We start from the raw sequence: 17,546 nt of genomic DNA, 5'->3' as shown, positions 1-17,546 counted from the left end.
CAAACAAACAAACAAACAAACAAATAACATGGGTGCCACAGGGCAGCCAGCAGAATTAATTTTTGGAGTCTTCATGAGATACCTCTTTGAGACTCCCAAGACCATCTGAAAGGAATCTGAGAGACGAAGAGTTCCAAGAGAGTGCTGGAGGTAGAAGCAGAGCCTGGGACTATAAGTGTGTGCTCATTTTCTGCCAGTTTGTATTAAGTAGGTTTGTAATGTTGCAGTGTGAGAAGATTAATGAAGTCCAACTTTATGTGTGAAATGTGAATAATTCATCCATGATTTTAATTCAAGAATCTCATAATTCCAAAGCATAACCAAGTGAATTTCATACTGAGTTGATCCTATTTTCACATGGCATGGCCACGTTAGCTATTAAACAGAAATAATGTTCCTATTAGAATATTCATGGATTTCCAATTATATAAGGTGTGTAAGTTTTGTCACTGTTGCTCTGACCTAGTCAAACTCCAGGCTGGTGTGGCTGGGATGCTTGGGTTATATAAACAGCAGAGACAAAGAAGCTGGTGAGTCATACAGCCATTCTAATCAACAAAAAAAAGCATTTTTTCCTTTCATTCCAATAAATTAATACCTCCTTTCTTACAACATGGCATTTTCTCAGAAGACTCCTGAAAATGAATTAAGTAGGAGGTGCATTTTTAAGCTAGCTCCTGCAGAGATTTACCACCTAAGTAACCATCATACTGATGTGGCTGTAATATTTTTATTTTTTAATTCACTCATGATTACATCAACCTACTTTTCATCTATGGACTTAATTCTGTCCGCCCACTCAGAAGTCACCCATGGCCATAAGCAGTTCATGAGCCTTTTGTAAAGAGTCTTCTGAAATAAACAGGCTGTGTTTGCTATAACAGTTTTTTGTTTCTGTTTTTATGGCAAAGGTAAATGTAGTTGCCGAGATAAGCAGACTCTTACAGCAAGTTCTGTTGTTTTTTTTTTTTTAAGGCTTTGAAATTAGTAATCACAGAGTATAAAAAGTTAGAACTGTACTGTTCACTATGGTGGCCATTAACCACATAAGGCTATTGAGCACTTTAAATGGGGGCGAGTCTGGGTTGAGATGTGCTTTAAATGTAAAACATAAACCGGATTTCAAAGATTTAATATAAGAAAAATGTAAAATGTCTTATTAGTAATATTTTATGTTCATTAAATGGTGAAATAACTATGCGGATATATTGGGCTAAATAAAATATAGTACTAAGTTTTATTTCACCTGTTTCTTTTTACTTTTTTTTAACGGGACTAATAGAAAATGTAAAAAACACATATGTAACTCACATTATATTTCTCTTCGACAGCACTGAGCTAGATGCTGCCATTATTCCTCCATCACCATATTCTTCCTCCACCTTTATATAGAGAGCACGCCCGGGCTGGAGAATTTAGCACTTTTCCATCACCGGAGGTCCAGATATGTCCAGAATATGTTTGAATAGTCTCAGGGAATGTTTACATGTCCTGCCTGTCACTCTGAACTGCCTTCATACTTCTACCTCCTCAGAACATAGTATCTAGGGCACTTGGGTGGCTCGGGTCATGATCCTGGGGTCCTGGGATCAAGCCCCGCATTGGACTCCCTGCTCAGTGTGGGTCTGCTTCTCCCTCTCCTACTCCTCCCCCCGACTCATGCTCTCTCTCTCAAGTAAATAAGATCTTTAAAGAAAAAAAAAAGAACCTAACATCTTTTCCCATCTCCCCTCAGCCCTAGTTTCAGCCCCTTAAGGACTCACGTTTCACAAAAAATTCTTTCAGACCAAAAAAAGAAAAAAAAAATTGCTTTTCATGGACACATGCCTTTCCTTAACGAGACAGACTTCTAAGGGGTAATCTAGTTCCCCATTTTCTCAACCTCTCTCACCAGACCCACCTCTAGGTCTTTGGTTTGCACAACCAAAAAGCCCCTCAAAATGTCTTCCTAAACAAGAGTAGTCTTTCCCCAAGACAAATTCTGCACCCCACATCACAGAATATGAAAAAGGCTGCCTGCCAGTGCTAAACCAGTTCCCATTATTCCTTGCATCTCCCACTACATAGACTTGATAACACCTCACCGGGCAGGGTCTGCAGCCAGAGAGCTGCGCTGTAGGAGCTGTGTGTTTACCATGATTGTTGACTGGCATCTGCTCATTCAAGCCTCTTTGTTTACTTAGCTGCATTCATCCTCAAGCTCCACTCTGCAACATCTGCGTATTTTTGAACTGCTGGTTGTGAACTGTCAGCTTTGATGAGATGCCTGTGCATTTAGCCCTTTCTGCAGGCTAAGCATTGTGCTGGGTCAGGGGGACGCTAGGAACCTGGGGACAGGCTTTGTCCCTGTCTCTCACCCGGGGTACTTCTGCCCAACCGAGCTTTCACTGAGCCTCACAGAGGATGCCTGCACCTGGGGGAGGGAATGGGTGGCTGTTGAGGGAAAACCCCCAGAACGCCCTCAGCTGGTACCTAAGTAGAGGGAAGGAGGGAGGGCGGTGTCTCCAAGCCGGTGGGTCAGTGATGTGGATGGTGGAGCCCCACACTGCCCTGTGGTTAAAAGGAGAAGAGAACCGGAACCAGGACAGTGCTGGCTTCAATGATGATTTTTTAAGAATTTGAGAACACATTTTAATGTCCATTTTTCTCACTAATTTAAACATTTTCCTCAGAGAAATGGCTGTCCGAGGTCTGAAACAGAAAAGGTCTGAAACAGGACATCATGTTAAATCAGAAAGTAGGGAAGTTTTCCAAGTTTAATAGGTAGGGTCTACAGGACACAGAAGTTAGCTCCTACTGTCCAGAGTCATAACATTTTGAAAATTAAGAATAATGGACTCTGGTTCCACTCAAGATGCAGTAAGGACACTCCACGCCATCTCTCCCTTTGATTTTAACAACAACAACAAAAAAACCCTAGACACGATATATAAAGCAACTACCAGAGGCTCTGGCAGCAAGGTGGAGATATTAGTTTGCTTTTGCTGCTGAAACAGATTATCACAAATTTAGTGGTTCAAAACAAAACAAATACATTATCATATAGTCCTAGAGGTCAGAAACCTAAAATGGGTCTGCAAGGCTGTGTTCCTTCTGGAAGCTCTAGAGGAGAATCTATTTCCTTCCCTTTCCAGTTTCTAGATGCTGCCCAAACTCCCTGGCTCAGGGTCCCTTCCTCACATCACTCTGACTTTTGCTTCCATCATCACATCTCGCACTCTTCCTGCCTCCCTCCTACAAGGGCCCTGGTGATCACATTAGACCCACCCAGATAATCCAGGATAATCTCCCCCATCACAAGATCATTCACTTAATCGGGTTTGCAAAATCCTTTTTGCCATGTGAGGTAACATATTCACAGGTTCCAGGTCTTTGAACATGGACATGGGGGAGGGGGACATTAGTCCACCTACCTACTACAGTGGATAAAGAGCAAGGGGACTGGGTAAGGAACCCAGGTCTTAAGGGACGACGTGCAAGTGAGTTCTCCGGTTTTTTTCTTTTTTTTCTCCTTCTGTACATCCCAGCTCAAGCTCCGAGGCAGCCTGCAACCAGGACTGAGAGAGGGCACAGACGGAGGGTGCTCTGAGAAAAGCCTGCTCTCTCCAGCCATGGGGGCGGGGCACGGGGGTCCTCGGGACGAGCACTTAGGACTTTGCGTACTCTGGGTCAGGCGAAAACCAGCATCAGGAAATCCCTACATCTCTGAACAGAAATGCTTTTTCTCGGAGTCCAGAATCAAATCAAGCAGAAATACAGTAGTCCCTCCTTACTCGTGGCGCATACGTGCCAAGAGCCCCATCCCGCAGGGGTGCCTGAAACCATGGATAGTGCCCAACCCCGTATATACTATGTTTTGTCCTATTACATACATAGGATAGAGTTTAATTTATCAATCAGGCCCAGTAAGGTAAGAACAATAGTAACTGATGACAAATAATAAATAATAACGAATAAAATCGAACAATTATAACAATGTACTTTAACAAAAGCTACGTGAATGCGGCCTCTCTCTCAAAACGTCCTTACTGTACTCACCCCTCTGCCTCTTGCGATGAGATGGGATGAGGGGACTGACACAGCGCCTGCGTCACGAAGCCTGCGCCACGAAAGGAAGTGGGGTGAGTGACGCAGGCGTAGACGCTGTGACGCAGCGTCAGGCTGTATGAATGCTCCGAGGATGCGTCAGAAGGAGGAGCATCTGCTTGCGGAAGGCGTGGTGGGCGGTCGCTGAGTGACAGCGCGCAGAGCGGAACCGAGGTGACGAAGGACGACCGTGCCCACCAGGAACACCGTGGAGTCCTATAACCAGGGTCTTAGAAGGACCCACGGAAATTGCTAGGATGTCGGGGGTGGATAAAACTTGAGTTCTAAGAAGGCACTTGGGAAATTAAAAACAAGAAAGAAGGAGACTCTTCAGGCTGAAAATAAGGATCTATCAGGGAAAATGCAGAAGAAAAGAATATGACTCATGAATTTCAGATACGGGCAGAAAATGAATATTTAACAATTATACAGAAGATAAAATAGAGTTAGACAGTTGCTGGATGAAGTGCTAAAAACAGAACACCGAGTCTGCTAAAACCTCTTTAGAATTTTTCAATAAAAACTTTCAAGTAACCAACAACTGCACAATTTCAGGTTCCTTTCACAGAGTTATAAATCAAGCCAGAGGAAATTCCAAAAACCATTTAAACCAATTATCTGTTCCAGGAAGGAACAATGCTTAACTAACTCAAAAGAAAAATTTTGAAGACTTTTTGAAAAGTTTTGAGGAACTCCTACCACCTCCTCAGTTTCCCTTTCTGATGCTCAACTCATCTCAAAGACACCAGCTGTGGCCCCCTGACACCCAAGAGACCAGAGAGAAAGGGGCACGGACCCCAGCCAGTGTCATTGCCTGGACAGCCCTAAATTCCCCCAGTGATTTCTGCTTATTCCCACAGTTGCCCTTCTGTGTCCAGGCTGTGATGTTCAGCTATACCATCTCTGATCCGTCCCAAGTGTCCCTAGATGCGTGGTCCCTTCACCACCACTTCCCACAAGGAACCCACTCATCTCGAGCATTTTCTGTTTTAATATAATGTTTTCAAGGTTGAAGAGCTTGCAGGGAGAGGTCATACATAAGAGTGCCAGGACCTCTCCCATCTCCTTACTCTCTTCCTCTCTCTCTTGTGTGTCCATGGGATTGTCTCTTCTTCATCTTAAATGGATGATCTCCCCACTCCCCGGCTCCAAATTTCAATTTATTCATATAGAAGTCTCTCTCTTTCTCTCTCTGTCTCGCACAGTAATCAAGAATGTCTCAAAAAAAAAAAAAGGCTCAGCAACTACCACAAGCGAGCAAGACTGCCCAATAACTGTAGTGCTCTTGTGAAGAACTTTGATGCCTAACATTATCTCTCAGTCCATCGATCTAAGCAAGATCATTTCTGAACTTAGAGTAAATGTTTCTTACTACTGTTCTCACAATCCTTCACTGAAATTCCTGAGAGAGAGTAAGTTATGTAAAGCAACACCTGGTTTCTACATACTGAAGTCCAATTTCTACCGCTGATATGCTTTATGTCTTCTTCAGCTTTCTATTACTTTTCTTGCCTATGCCTCAGGTGGGAATCCTCCAGAAGCAAGCACTGAGACAGGGATTTGAATGGGAGTAGCTAATTTGGGAGGTGATCCTAGGAAGGTCTGGTAGGGAAGATGAAAGAGAAAAGGGAAGGAAGCCAATATAGAATGCATTCATGAGCAGCTCATTACTATGAGCAAAAGGGGCTTAATCCTACTGAGGATCTCAGGGAGATAATATTGAACAGGCGTCTCAAGAGATGGGGAAGCCGAGACATTTATCCATCAACCCTATACATCACTGGTTGAGGGTAGCTCCCAGGGGCCTTGGGTCCCTGCCACTTCTGGCCTGCCCTGCACAGCGCTAAAGCACAAACCCACTCCTACTAAGAAGCCATTCACACTGGTGGGTACTGGAATGGCAAGTACCTGGGGGTGTAGGTGGGTGCACTAACTTCATCTGCTATGACAATAGCCTAGACCTCTTAGGCCTACACTGTTCTGCACTAGCCCCTGGTGGCGCTATTCCTATATAATATCCAACTGGCATAAGACAACTAACTTGCTCTCAAATTACCCAACATGGTTGACATGGCTTCTTCTGTTCTCTGGGAACAGTTTCAGAAGGATCCTTATAACCTAGTGAACATAAGGAGAGAAGGCAAAGGGTAAACATGTCAGTGAAATGCATAATTGTCCCTATTTGCCGACATGGTAGATGACATTTAGTTCCAATGCTTCTTCCCACCATTTTGACAGCTTACTTATCTCAATGAACTGTATCACTTTCAGTCTGGGCTAACAAACAAATTCCCATCGATCATCAGAAGTAAAGGAAAAATCCATTATCAGGAAAGGAAATGTCTGTGAAAGTGATATTGGATTCAGACACCGTGGCTTCGGGCAAAATGAGAGTCTCCAGTAAAGCAGTATGATCTTTTTTGTCGCAAAATTTTGGTCTCAAAACGTGATTTACTCCTATTTAAGTGTATATGAATGTTAGATCATGAAATAATGATTTCCTCCAAATAAAACTAAGTGTACAAATGTCTTTTTCACCTGGAGCCTGAAGTAGTGGTATTTGTCTTTTTTGCTCTGCCATCTCCCATTCTTTTGGCAATCCTCTTTAACATTCCCACCCTGTCCTTATATTTCCGTAGAAAGCAGTGGTCTACACTGGAATGGGGGATGCTTAGGAGATATGGGTGGGGAAACTTTGTGGCCTCACCCAGGTCTTCCTGTCATGTTCCAAATTTATATTTCCCTTTCGTCTCACCTCTCAAAATTCCTATTCCACCCTGATCTCATGTATATAATGAACGAATTTAGCCAAAAAGAGCTCAGTGCTTTATAATTCCCCCAAAATACTTTGTATTTTAGAAAGCAATGTGTTATTAATGGTGTGCTCTTAGGTGATGTGTTGGAAAAGTTGTGGGATTATTTTTTTGTAGGAAGGCCTTTAGTGACATTTCTCAAATCCCTCCATTTGGGTTACCCCCTTTTCCATCTTGTGATGTCAGTCCTCGAAAGATTCCAATAAAAATATTGTAAGACAACTGAATAAATTATCTATGTGAAGAAGGAATAGGTTAGAATGAAAATGTACACTTCTCTGCAGGATGAAGTGAAAATGTACACTCCTCTCCCTTTTAAGTTCGGTTTCTATAGAGTTCTATTTGTTTATCCCATGGTGGTCCCACAGAAAAGCAGAGAGCGAAGAACTCCTGAAGAGTAATTGAATAGTAATGGTGTGTACAGATGAGTCTCTGATAGAAAATAAAAGTTTGTGGAGCAGAATTCAACCTCAAAATATAATTTTCCAGTGACTATCCAATCCAACATATGCCACTTATGGCACAGATTGTTGGTTAACCCCTAATGTCCATTTCTCCCTCTTATAACTCATGATTTTCAGCTGGGCACATGATCACCAGGTAAAGTCTACATTTCCCAGACTCTTGTTCATTTAGGCTGCCATATGACTAAGTTCTAGCTAATGAGCTATAAATGTGATCTCATCGTGTGACCTTATCTGAAGATCTTAAGAGCAAGAGCTCAACTTTGCTCCTTCTTTCCCCCACCCTGCCTCCTGTCACCTCTCCCTTCATTCTGCTGCTAAACATGTTCATATGATGGCTCTAGTTGCATCTTGAACTGTTAGGATAAGGTCCATACCCCTGGGAAAGCAGAGAGAAGAGCTAGAGGTAGCCAGGGCCTCTGAAGATTTTGTGGAACAGAACCACCACACGAGCCCTGGAAGGCCCACCTCCAGGGCTTCAAAGTGAGAAGCGCAAAGCTCCTTTGGGAGCTTCTGTTACAGTCAAACTAATCCCAACTGATGCACAATGCTTTTTATTTTTTTTTAAGATTTAATTTTAAGTAATGTCTACACCCAACATGGGGCTCAAATTTGAACCCCCAAATGAAGAGTTGTATGCTCTACCGACTGAACCAGCCAGGCACCCCCCGCAATCCTTTTTTTTTTTTTGTTTGTTTGACTCAACTTCTCATAGGAAAGAAGGATCTATGACTCATGCAGACTCATTCCTGGGTTGGAAAGCTAGTTTTATCACATATGTCAACATCCTAGTGTTATACAGATGATTTTTTTAACATTCTCCTTTCTTGTTATTTCATTATGATCTTTGATGCCTAGATAATTGGAGCATCAGAGGGAAGTGACAAGAACAAAGCCAATGTAATAACTTGTCAGTTAAAAAACAATAATAAAGAATAATCAGAAGGATGAGTTTAATCCTGGCTTTATCTGCACATTATTAAGCAGAACTGTTTTGGAAGCTGGGGAAAATGAAAGGCCTAGCAGGCACTGAAAATATCTGTAATCCCCTGTACCCTATGAATGAACAACTGAATAAATTCCAAAGGTTTAATGACCTTAGTTTTCCAATATGAATTATAACTTCAAGGCTGAAATAAGACTCAAAGATTTTTTTCATGAAGCATTTTGCACAAATCACCTTATAATAGTAACAGGCGTGCATAGCTCCACAATCTAAAAGCTGATCATGCTATGTCGGGTCTTCCTAAACAGTTATATCTTGGAAGGTCAAGATATGACTTCAAATAATAACACATGCTACATAATGGCACTCTTCTTCATTTGATGGAAATATTATTTTGGTATGAAAAGGTCAATTTAGAAAAATTAACCCCATAAACTTAACTAGTCGGACACTGGTTGTTCCCTAACAAGATGAATTAAAATAAATGTCTACTACTTTTTGTTGATACATCATATTGCAATCCCTTGCCAAATCCTGCTGATTGTGTTTCACACATTGTTAAAAAATCTGATCCTCCTAGACCCTTGGTGATTTCCCCAAAACAGTGTTCACAATATTAGCTGCACATTAGAATCACTAAGGAGCTTTTTAAAAGGCCCAAGCCCAGTCCCAATCTCGGACCAATTGAGTAAGAACTTCTTGAGGGTTGGGCTGAAGCACTAGCATTTTCCATGTTAACCCAGGTGATTCTAATGTGTACCTCGAGTTGTACCCACTGCCACAAAGGAGCCCCATTCCACCTGTGTGACTAGAGCAAACTCACGTCTTGCTTAAATTAAAATATACTGAAAATTAGTTCTGTCATCCCTTCCCCCAAACATACCACATTTAGACTTTCCCCTCACAGTCTCATATCTGCTTCATTTTAGATATAGGTATCAAGAAAAATAATTTCCCCAAATAGTTACCTTCCACAGTTATGCAGTTTCTGGTTTGGCCTCTGTCTTCTCTAAATAAAACCAGATTCATCTTTGCAAGAGAGAGGAGAGGTTAAAACAGAGAGGAGCAGTTGACTGTTGAACCAGGCTGGAGACAGAGAAAACTAATCAACACTCTTTCCTTCCCCTTCTCTCACCAGCAAGATTGATCTCCAAACATCCTCTGTCTCAGGTAAGGGTGCAAACCTGTTGGTGTTTCCAGAACCATCTCTGGGGAAGCCCAGGTAATAAATAGGAGCTACATCTGTCATCTTATTCCACTAGACCAAAACCTCACTAAAACATGAAAAAAAAAATAATGTCAATAACATTTTTGATCATTCTTACTCATTGGGAGCCTTACTATTTGAAAGTAGTCTTTTTCCTCTGTAATCACTGGGGTGTGGGGGAAAACGTGATGGAGGATATTAGATATCCAAGCAGCTTCATTACTGACTGTTAAGTAATTCTGGATGAACATCTAATCCTGATTCACCCAGAAAATATGAAGCTAATTTCATTCAAATCCCAAACCTGTCCCCCATATCTTTGCTACAGGATGAAATCAAAAGCTGAAAAGAAGTATCTGTAAAAGAGACAATGGTGCATAACAAATTCATAACTTACCCATGAGGGACGCCTGCGTGGCTCAGTCGGTTAAGTGTCTGCCTTCAGTTCAGGTCATGATCCCAGGGTCCTGGGATCGAGTCCTCCATCAGGCTCCCTGCTCAGGGAGAAGCCTGCTTCTCCCTCTGCCTGCCTCTCCCCTGGCTTGTGCTCTCTCTCTGTCTCTCTCTCTCTGTCAAATAAATAAATACAATCTTTAAAAAAAAAAAGTTACACATGTCTGTTACATGTTGCATATAAAATTGATTAGTCTAATTTTAATACTTTTCCTTGTCTTCAACCTAATCACGAATCAGAGGTTTTCAGTAATTCTCAGAGCCAGAAGAATTTCCATATTCAAAATGACACACTTGAAATGTTGGAAATGTTCAGACTATTAAGTGATTAACTAAATGGGCACTATTTGCTCCTTAAGTTACATAATAAAATGAATAGTACTTTCAGATATTCAAATAAAAGGCATAAAATACTAAACATAACAGCAGTTACCTTTTGATTATCTATACTCATGGAAAAGAAAAGGTGTTTTGAATAAATGGAAAGTTAGAACATGTTTCTGGAATGGAAGACAAGTGTCAATTCTTCTAAAAATAATATATAAATGCCATCCAATCAGCATAAAAATGGGGATTTTTAATAGGTGAAATGATTTTAAAGTTCATATAGAAGAATAAATGTAAGAAAATTAAGCCAAGGAAAAATTAAAGAAAAATAGTGAGGGGAGTAATTTATCTTTCCAGGTATTAAAACTTACTGTAAAACCTATTATATAGTATATGCAAAGAAAGAGACAAATAGATGGTAGAACAAAGAATGGAGAATTAAGACATAGATTCAAGTAAATGTGGAAACCTAATATACAACAAGGGTAGTTGTTTCAATTTATTTTTGAGTGAGGTGCATTAATATAAATGGTTCTCCATCTGAGAAAAAAGTCATAGCTCTATTTCATACTGTATATTTTTTTAAAGATTCCAGGTAAAGATTACAGTTTTAAGAGTAAACACCAAACAATGAACATATTGTTAGAAAAGTTAAGAGAGTAAATAGATAACTTTAGAATGTGAGCATCCTTCCTAAGAAGACACTAGTCCCAATAAAAGCTACCATTACATCTCATCTGGATTACAGCAATGACCTCTTAACTAGCCCGCTTGCATCCATTCAAGTTCCTTTACACTATATTCCCCAAGTAGGGTGATCTTTAGGTCTTTAGAAAACAAGAACTGGGGGCACCTGGCCGGCTCAGTTGGTAGAGCCTGCGGCTCTTTATCTCCGGGTTGTGGGTTCAGGTCCCACACTGGGCACAGAGATTACTTAAAAATAAAATATTTTAAAACAGAAAGCCAACACTGTACAGCTGGGTATAGTTGGACTTCCTGTAGTTATGTCCTTCTTTTCACCCTTAAACATTGTTTGTGCCTTTCTCTCTTTTTTCTTTCCTTGAATCAACTTTTTTTGTTGAATTTTTAAAAATGTATCTTATTTTCTATTTCATTTATTTTTATTGTTGCTTTTTTACCCTTTTTAAAAAAAGTTTTAGTGCTATATTTGGACACTTGGCTCATATTTTTAAGCTTCTCTTCTTTTCCCATGTAAACATTTAATACTATAAATTTCCCTTACAGTACCACTTAACCTGTTTTAATATGCAGTATTGTCATTAAGTTACATTTCCATCATGATTTTTTTTACTCATGATTATTTATTTAGACATGTTTTTGTTGATTTCCAAACACATGGCATTTTCAAGATAGTTCTTACTAAAGTGTTACATAAATACGAAAAGTACAGAAATCTCAAGTACACACCTCAACGAATTTCCACAAACTGAATTTACCCATATACTCACTCTCAGAACAAGATAATGCTTTTACTCCCAGATACCCCCAGTTTATTCACTCCAACTCATCACCGTCCTTGAAGGTAACTATTTTTACTTCTATTACCATCAATTTGTTTTGCAGACTTTTGTATTTTATATAAACAGAATCATATAGTATGCTCTTTTGTATCTAGTATCTTTCATTCTTCCCCATAGTTGTAAGATTCATTCACTTTGTTGCATAGATAAACAACTCCTGATAAACATTTAGGCTGTTTTCAGTGTTTGATTCTGATGAATAGTGCTATTATTAACATGTGTAGGCATTTCTGTTGGGTATATACCTAGGAATGGAGCTGTGTATTATAACTATGCCTAGGTTCAACTTTACTATATGCTATCATACTACTAGAAACTAGATACTATTTTCCAATGCAATTGCACCAAGATACATGGACCACCAGTATAGAATAAAAGTTTTTGGTACTCCAATCATTGCAAACACTAGTTTTTCTAGCACTAGGATTTGGAGAGTACAGAGTGGCTTCTTATTGTGTCTTAATGAGAATCAATGAGTTGAGCACCTTCTCCTATGTTTATTGGCAACTCAGAGATCATCTTTTATGAAGTACCTGGTCAAAGGTTTTGCCCATGTTTTAAAAATTGAGATGTCTGTATTTCTCTCACTGCCCTGAAGGAGTTTTTAATAAAATGAATATCAGTCCTTTGTTCAATATATGCATTGAAATTTTTTTCTCATATTATATACCTTGCCTTTTCACTCTCTTAATGTTATGTTTTCATGATCAAAAGTCTTTAGTGTTGATGAAGTCTAATTTGTGGTGTTTGCAATACAACTGACAAAAGATGGATGCTTAAGATATATAAAGAATTTTTACAAATCAAAAAGGAAGAAGTAAGTGATTTAAATATGGGCAAAAGACATGAACAGTTACTTCCATTTTATACCTGTCAGACTGACAAAAATTGTTTGGTGAGAATATGAAGCCATAAAACTAATAGACTGGCAGTGGAGGGTGAAAATTGGAACAACAATTTTGTACTAAAATATGGTATTACCTTGTAAACTTGAAGATAATCCTCATCACCCAGGTTTTTTTCTCCCAGGTACCTATCCTAGAGAAATTCATACACATACATACCCAGAAATTCTATAGCAATATCATAAAAAGGTAGAAATAACTAATGTCCATTGATGGTAAAACAAATAAATTATAGCATATGCATATAATAGAACAATATACAGTGCAAAAATTAAAATAATAAACATCAACTTGGATGAATTTCAAAATTATAATGTTAAGGATAAAAATTGATTCTCAGAAGTCAACATGAAGTTTGAAACTACATAAATGTCAAAACCATACAAAGTTTGACAATATATTGTTTGGGGACACATATATATTCAGAAATACGATAATGAAATTATTATCACAGTTTACCCTTTATGGGAAGGAATATAATTGGGAAGGTGCCCACAGTGGTCTTGAGAAGTTTTGGTAGTATTCTTGCTCTTTTTTTTTTAGGATTTTATTTATTTATTTGAGAGAGAGAGTGAGTGAGAGAGAGCACAAGCTGGGTGGGGGACAAAGGGAGAGGGAGGAGCAGACTCCCCACTGAGCAGGAAGCCCAACTCGGGACTCTATCCCAGGACCCTGGGACCATGACCCAAGCTGAAGGCAGGTGCTTAACTGACTGAGCCACCCAGGCACTCAAGTATTCTAGTTCTTTTTGTTGTTGTTGTTGTTGTTTTAAGATTTCATTTATTTATTTGATATATAGAGAGAGAGCACACAAGGTGACAAAGCAGCAGGAAGAGGCAGAGGGAGAAGCAGGCTCCCCGCTGAGCAGAGAGCCTGAAGCGGGGCTCCATCCCAGGACCCTGGGATCATGACCTGAGCTGGAGGCAGATGCTTAACCAACTGGGCTTAACCAATCAGGCTCCCCCAAGTATTCTAGTTCTTAAGCAACATCACAGATACACAGGAATTCATTACTATATTTGTATATTATATAAATGTTACATTTATTCTATGTAACACTATTTCATAATAAAAGGCTTGCTAATATTACGTAGGCATCAAAATGATATTTTTGGAAGAATTTGAAATATCATGAAAATTACCAAGATCTCTATATACGCTTTTGTATGCATAGCATATCTCCGGAGGATATACAAGAATATGGTAACAATAGTTGTAATAGAAACTTAATCTGGAAAGGCTCCATTTGCCTCTCTAGACTCACTGTTCACCCTCCATCCTGCTTTATAGCTCAAACTCTTTAAAGACTCAATCAACTGGTTCCCTTGCTCGATAACTTCCAGGTGAGTTCAACCAAGTGGAGGCACCAGGGAGAAAGGTGAGATTTAGGTATTTATTCTCCCAGCTCCCCCCACTGCCTGGTGGTTAGGATTGTCTATGTGTCCCTCTAAGAAAGGTCACAGCACCTGTTGCCTTGCCCTCTGTATTAGTCAGGGTTTTCCAATGTGTGTGTGTGTGTGTGTGTGTGTGTGTGTGTGTGTGTGTGTGTGTGTGAGAGAGAGAGAGAGAGAGAGAGAGAGAGAGAGAGAGAGAGAGAGTGAGAGAAGGAGGGAGAAAGAGAGAGAGAGCGCACACTTCACTATAAGGAATTGGCTTATAATACTATGGAGAGTAAGTCTCATGATTTGCCAGATGAGTCAGCAAGCTGGAGATGCTGGAGACCCATAAAAGCTAATGTATAGTTCTAGTCTGAGTCTGAAGACCAGAGAACCAGGAGAGCTAATGAGGTAAGTTCCAGTACAAAAGCCAGTAGGCTCATGGCCCAAGAAGAGCCAGTGTTTTAGTCTGAAGTCGAGACCAGAAAAGACTGTTGTTACTTCACTGTACCTTGTTTTCCTTAACCCATACTACTGTAAAGAGTCCCTTAAGTCACCATTCTTTAATTATCCTATTTGAGTATATCATCTGTTTCCTGCTAGGCCCCTGACTGATACACTTATTTTAAAATATTAGTAGCTATACTTAAAATTCCTAACACATAATAAATTTTGTGAGCTTATTGGGAAAGAGCATTTTCAAACACAATGCAATCATGGGCCAGCTGAGTGCTTCAGAGGGCTTTGACACACAGTCTCTCTCTCTCCCCCCTTGACCTTCCAGTCTGAATTTCCAAGGGCAGAGGGGCCGGAGGAAACCTCAAATGTAATACCTCAACAGCACTTACTGTCCATGGTTTCTGGCCTGGGATCTTTGAACTACGCTTTGGCCTCATATCTCCTCCAGGACACAGCTTTCCACTGACGGGCAGTCCAACACAACATTTAAAATTCAAAATGTGAAACACAGAATAATGAAGCCATCTGGTCCATATTATGTTGGCCAACAATTATAAGTAATGTGAGCTATAAATACAACAAGCAAAAGGAAGCAAACAAGAGACCATTAATCAATACAGACAATTGGCACAAGATATGATGACTCAAGTGTATTTACACAAGCGCAGAAAATTCTTTTTCAGGAGAATCTTTACAAATGGTGGACTAAAGCAGTTCTGGATTGAAAAATATTACTTGCTAATGCCCTTCAGTCATAAAAGTTCTCTGAAGTAATAAATATCTGCGTGGGAATTTCACATAGAAACCTTGATATTGACATTTAGCAATTCACAGAGTTATATCTGAAAGGCCAGGACTGGGACTAGTTTTGGTTCAAAATCCAGAATAATTTCATGAGAGTTACATCATAAGGACACCTTAGTGGAGAGGATTCTAAGAAACTAGTAACACTCATCAATAGCCCCACTTATAAAACCTGTAGGAGCTTGAGTAGAACATAAACAACAAGAATGGTTTGGCTCTGGATCTATATAGCCAACAGTTTTGTCATCTCTCTATCCCATACCCACCTCAAACTCAATATATCTGAAATTAAACAAATGCTCCTCCCTTCCCAATCTGGACTCTCTCTTATATCATAGGCTTCTAACATGAGCAACTCGATGAGTAATAATGTAATCTGCTGAGAGAGAAAACACATTTAAACCCCATGCCTAATTTCTTAGAAGAAGAGGGAGTGTGGTAGAATGATTTATTTATTCTCAATTCTTCATTCCTTCCCCTTCTCTACTAGGGCTTACTGTGGGCAGAGAATAAATCCCAGTCCTCAATGATTTAACTAATGGAACTGAAGCAGAGGCTTTAATTGTGTTCACAGAGTTTGGTTTGACCTCTATTGTACTTCTGCCATTGGCAATGAGAAGAACATGCCTTGAGTAGCCACTAGCGATACATAGAGCAGACCAGAAACCAACCTGCAGCTAGAAGCCCAAGTCCTGCAAAGCCACAACCACTTACAGACCCATGAGTAAGAAATAAGTGCTTGTTTTTGTAAAGCCACTGAGATGGTGGGGATGGGGGGTGTTAATTGTTATGTAGCATTATCACAGCAGAAACCTGACTAATACAGTCTTCTTCTCTGCTCTGGGAAAGCAAAAAATAAACGTATACCATAGTCTATCTTTGGTAGTTTGGGTGCATACACACACACACACACACACACACACACACACACACACGCATGTCTGCGCATGTTTTTAATCCTATGCACACGTTTTTTAAATACTATCACCTAACATAATACAGCTACTCCACATACAACCAAGAATGGACTGAACCCCCACCCCCTTCCCTATTATGAGACAATTAAAAATTATAGCTAGTCTCCCCATCGAGCTGCCAAGTCAAGTATCTCTTGGTGATGTCCATGACTTAGGCAGGATGAGATGTGGCATCTGGTGGTCTTGCAATTTGTGACCTGAATGATACCTGATATACTACATGAGGAGAGAGAGACCATAAATGTTTAATAAAAAGGAAAAAGTAAAGCAACATCTCAAGCATGGACACAATCCTCCTGGACCATCTTTTGTAAATGTCCACTTGTCGATTGGCTCCTCTGGCAGTGACAAGAGGTCCTTGATTAACTGAGGTTGTGCCCATTGGATTTCCTTCACCCAGTGTCTTCCAAAGCCCCACCTGAGAAAGGTGCTAAGAGGATCCCCTTGCTGAGCACCGTACCATCTTAGCAGCCCACTTCCTAGGGGGGCATGGCAGACAGACCTTTGATATATCAGATCATTGGCCAGGCTGTATGCTTTCTTTTCTTTTCTTTTTTTTTTAAAGATTTTACTTATTTATTTGACAGAGAGAAAGACAGCTAGAGACGGAATACAAGCAGGGGGAGCGGGAGAGGGAGAAGCAGGCTCCTGGCTGAGCAGGGGGCCTGATGTGGGGCTCGATCCCAAGACCCTGGGATCATGACCTGAGCGGAAGGCAGACGCTTAACGACTGAGCCACCCAGGTGCCCCAGGCTGTATGCTTTCTTAATAAAGCTCTGCACCAGCCTTGTTCTCTTCTTTCAGCTGGATCATCTTGAACCAAAACTTAGCTCTCTCTCTCTCAGAGCACCTCAAGAAAGGCAAAAAAGCAGCTCACCCTGGGAAACATTTAGACATTTTACAGGTAGGTACACAGTCCCAGGAGGAAACGAATCATAGTCTGATCAACAGTTTTGCTGCCCTTTGTTATAGAAAGGACGGGGGGCTCTGCCATCTACTGCAACTATCAATTCCACATTCTAGGGTCTATTGCTTGCAAAATCCTTCTTCTAGGTACAAATTTCTGACTTAGTTTAGGTTCTTTTGATTGCAAGCAAACAGAAACCAATGCTGGCAACAAGCACGAAGTGAGGGCATGGGCCGTGGAAGAATTCGTGGGCAGGACACTGAGGAAGCTCACACACTCCA

The sequence above is a fragment of the Callorhinus ursinus genome, unplaced genomic scaffold, assembly GCF_003265705.2.
Source record: "Callorhinus ursinus isolate GAN/ISIS: 27379988/994484 unplaced genomic scaffold, GSC_fseal_2.0 scaffold16, whole genome shotgun sequence".
NCBI lineage: Eukaryota > Metazoa > Chordata > Mammalia > Carnivora > Otariidae > Callorhinus > Callorhinus ursinus.
Note: the sequence above shows the minus strand (reverse complement) of the source record.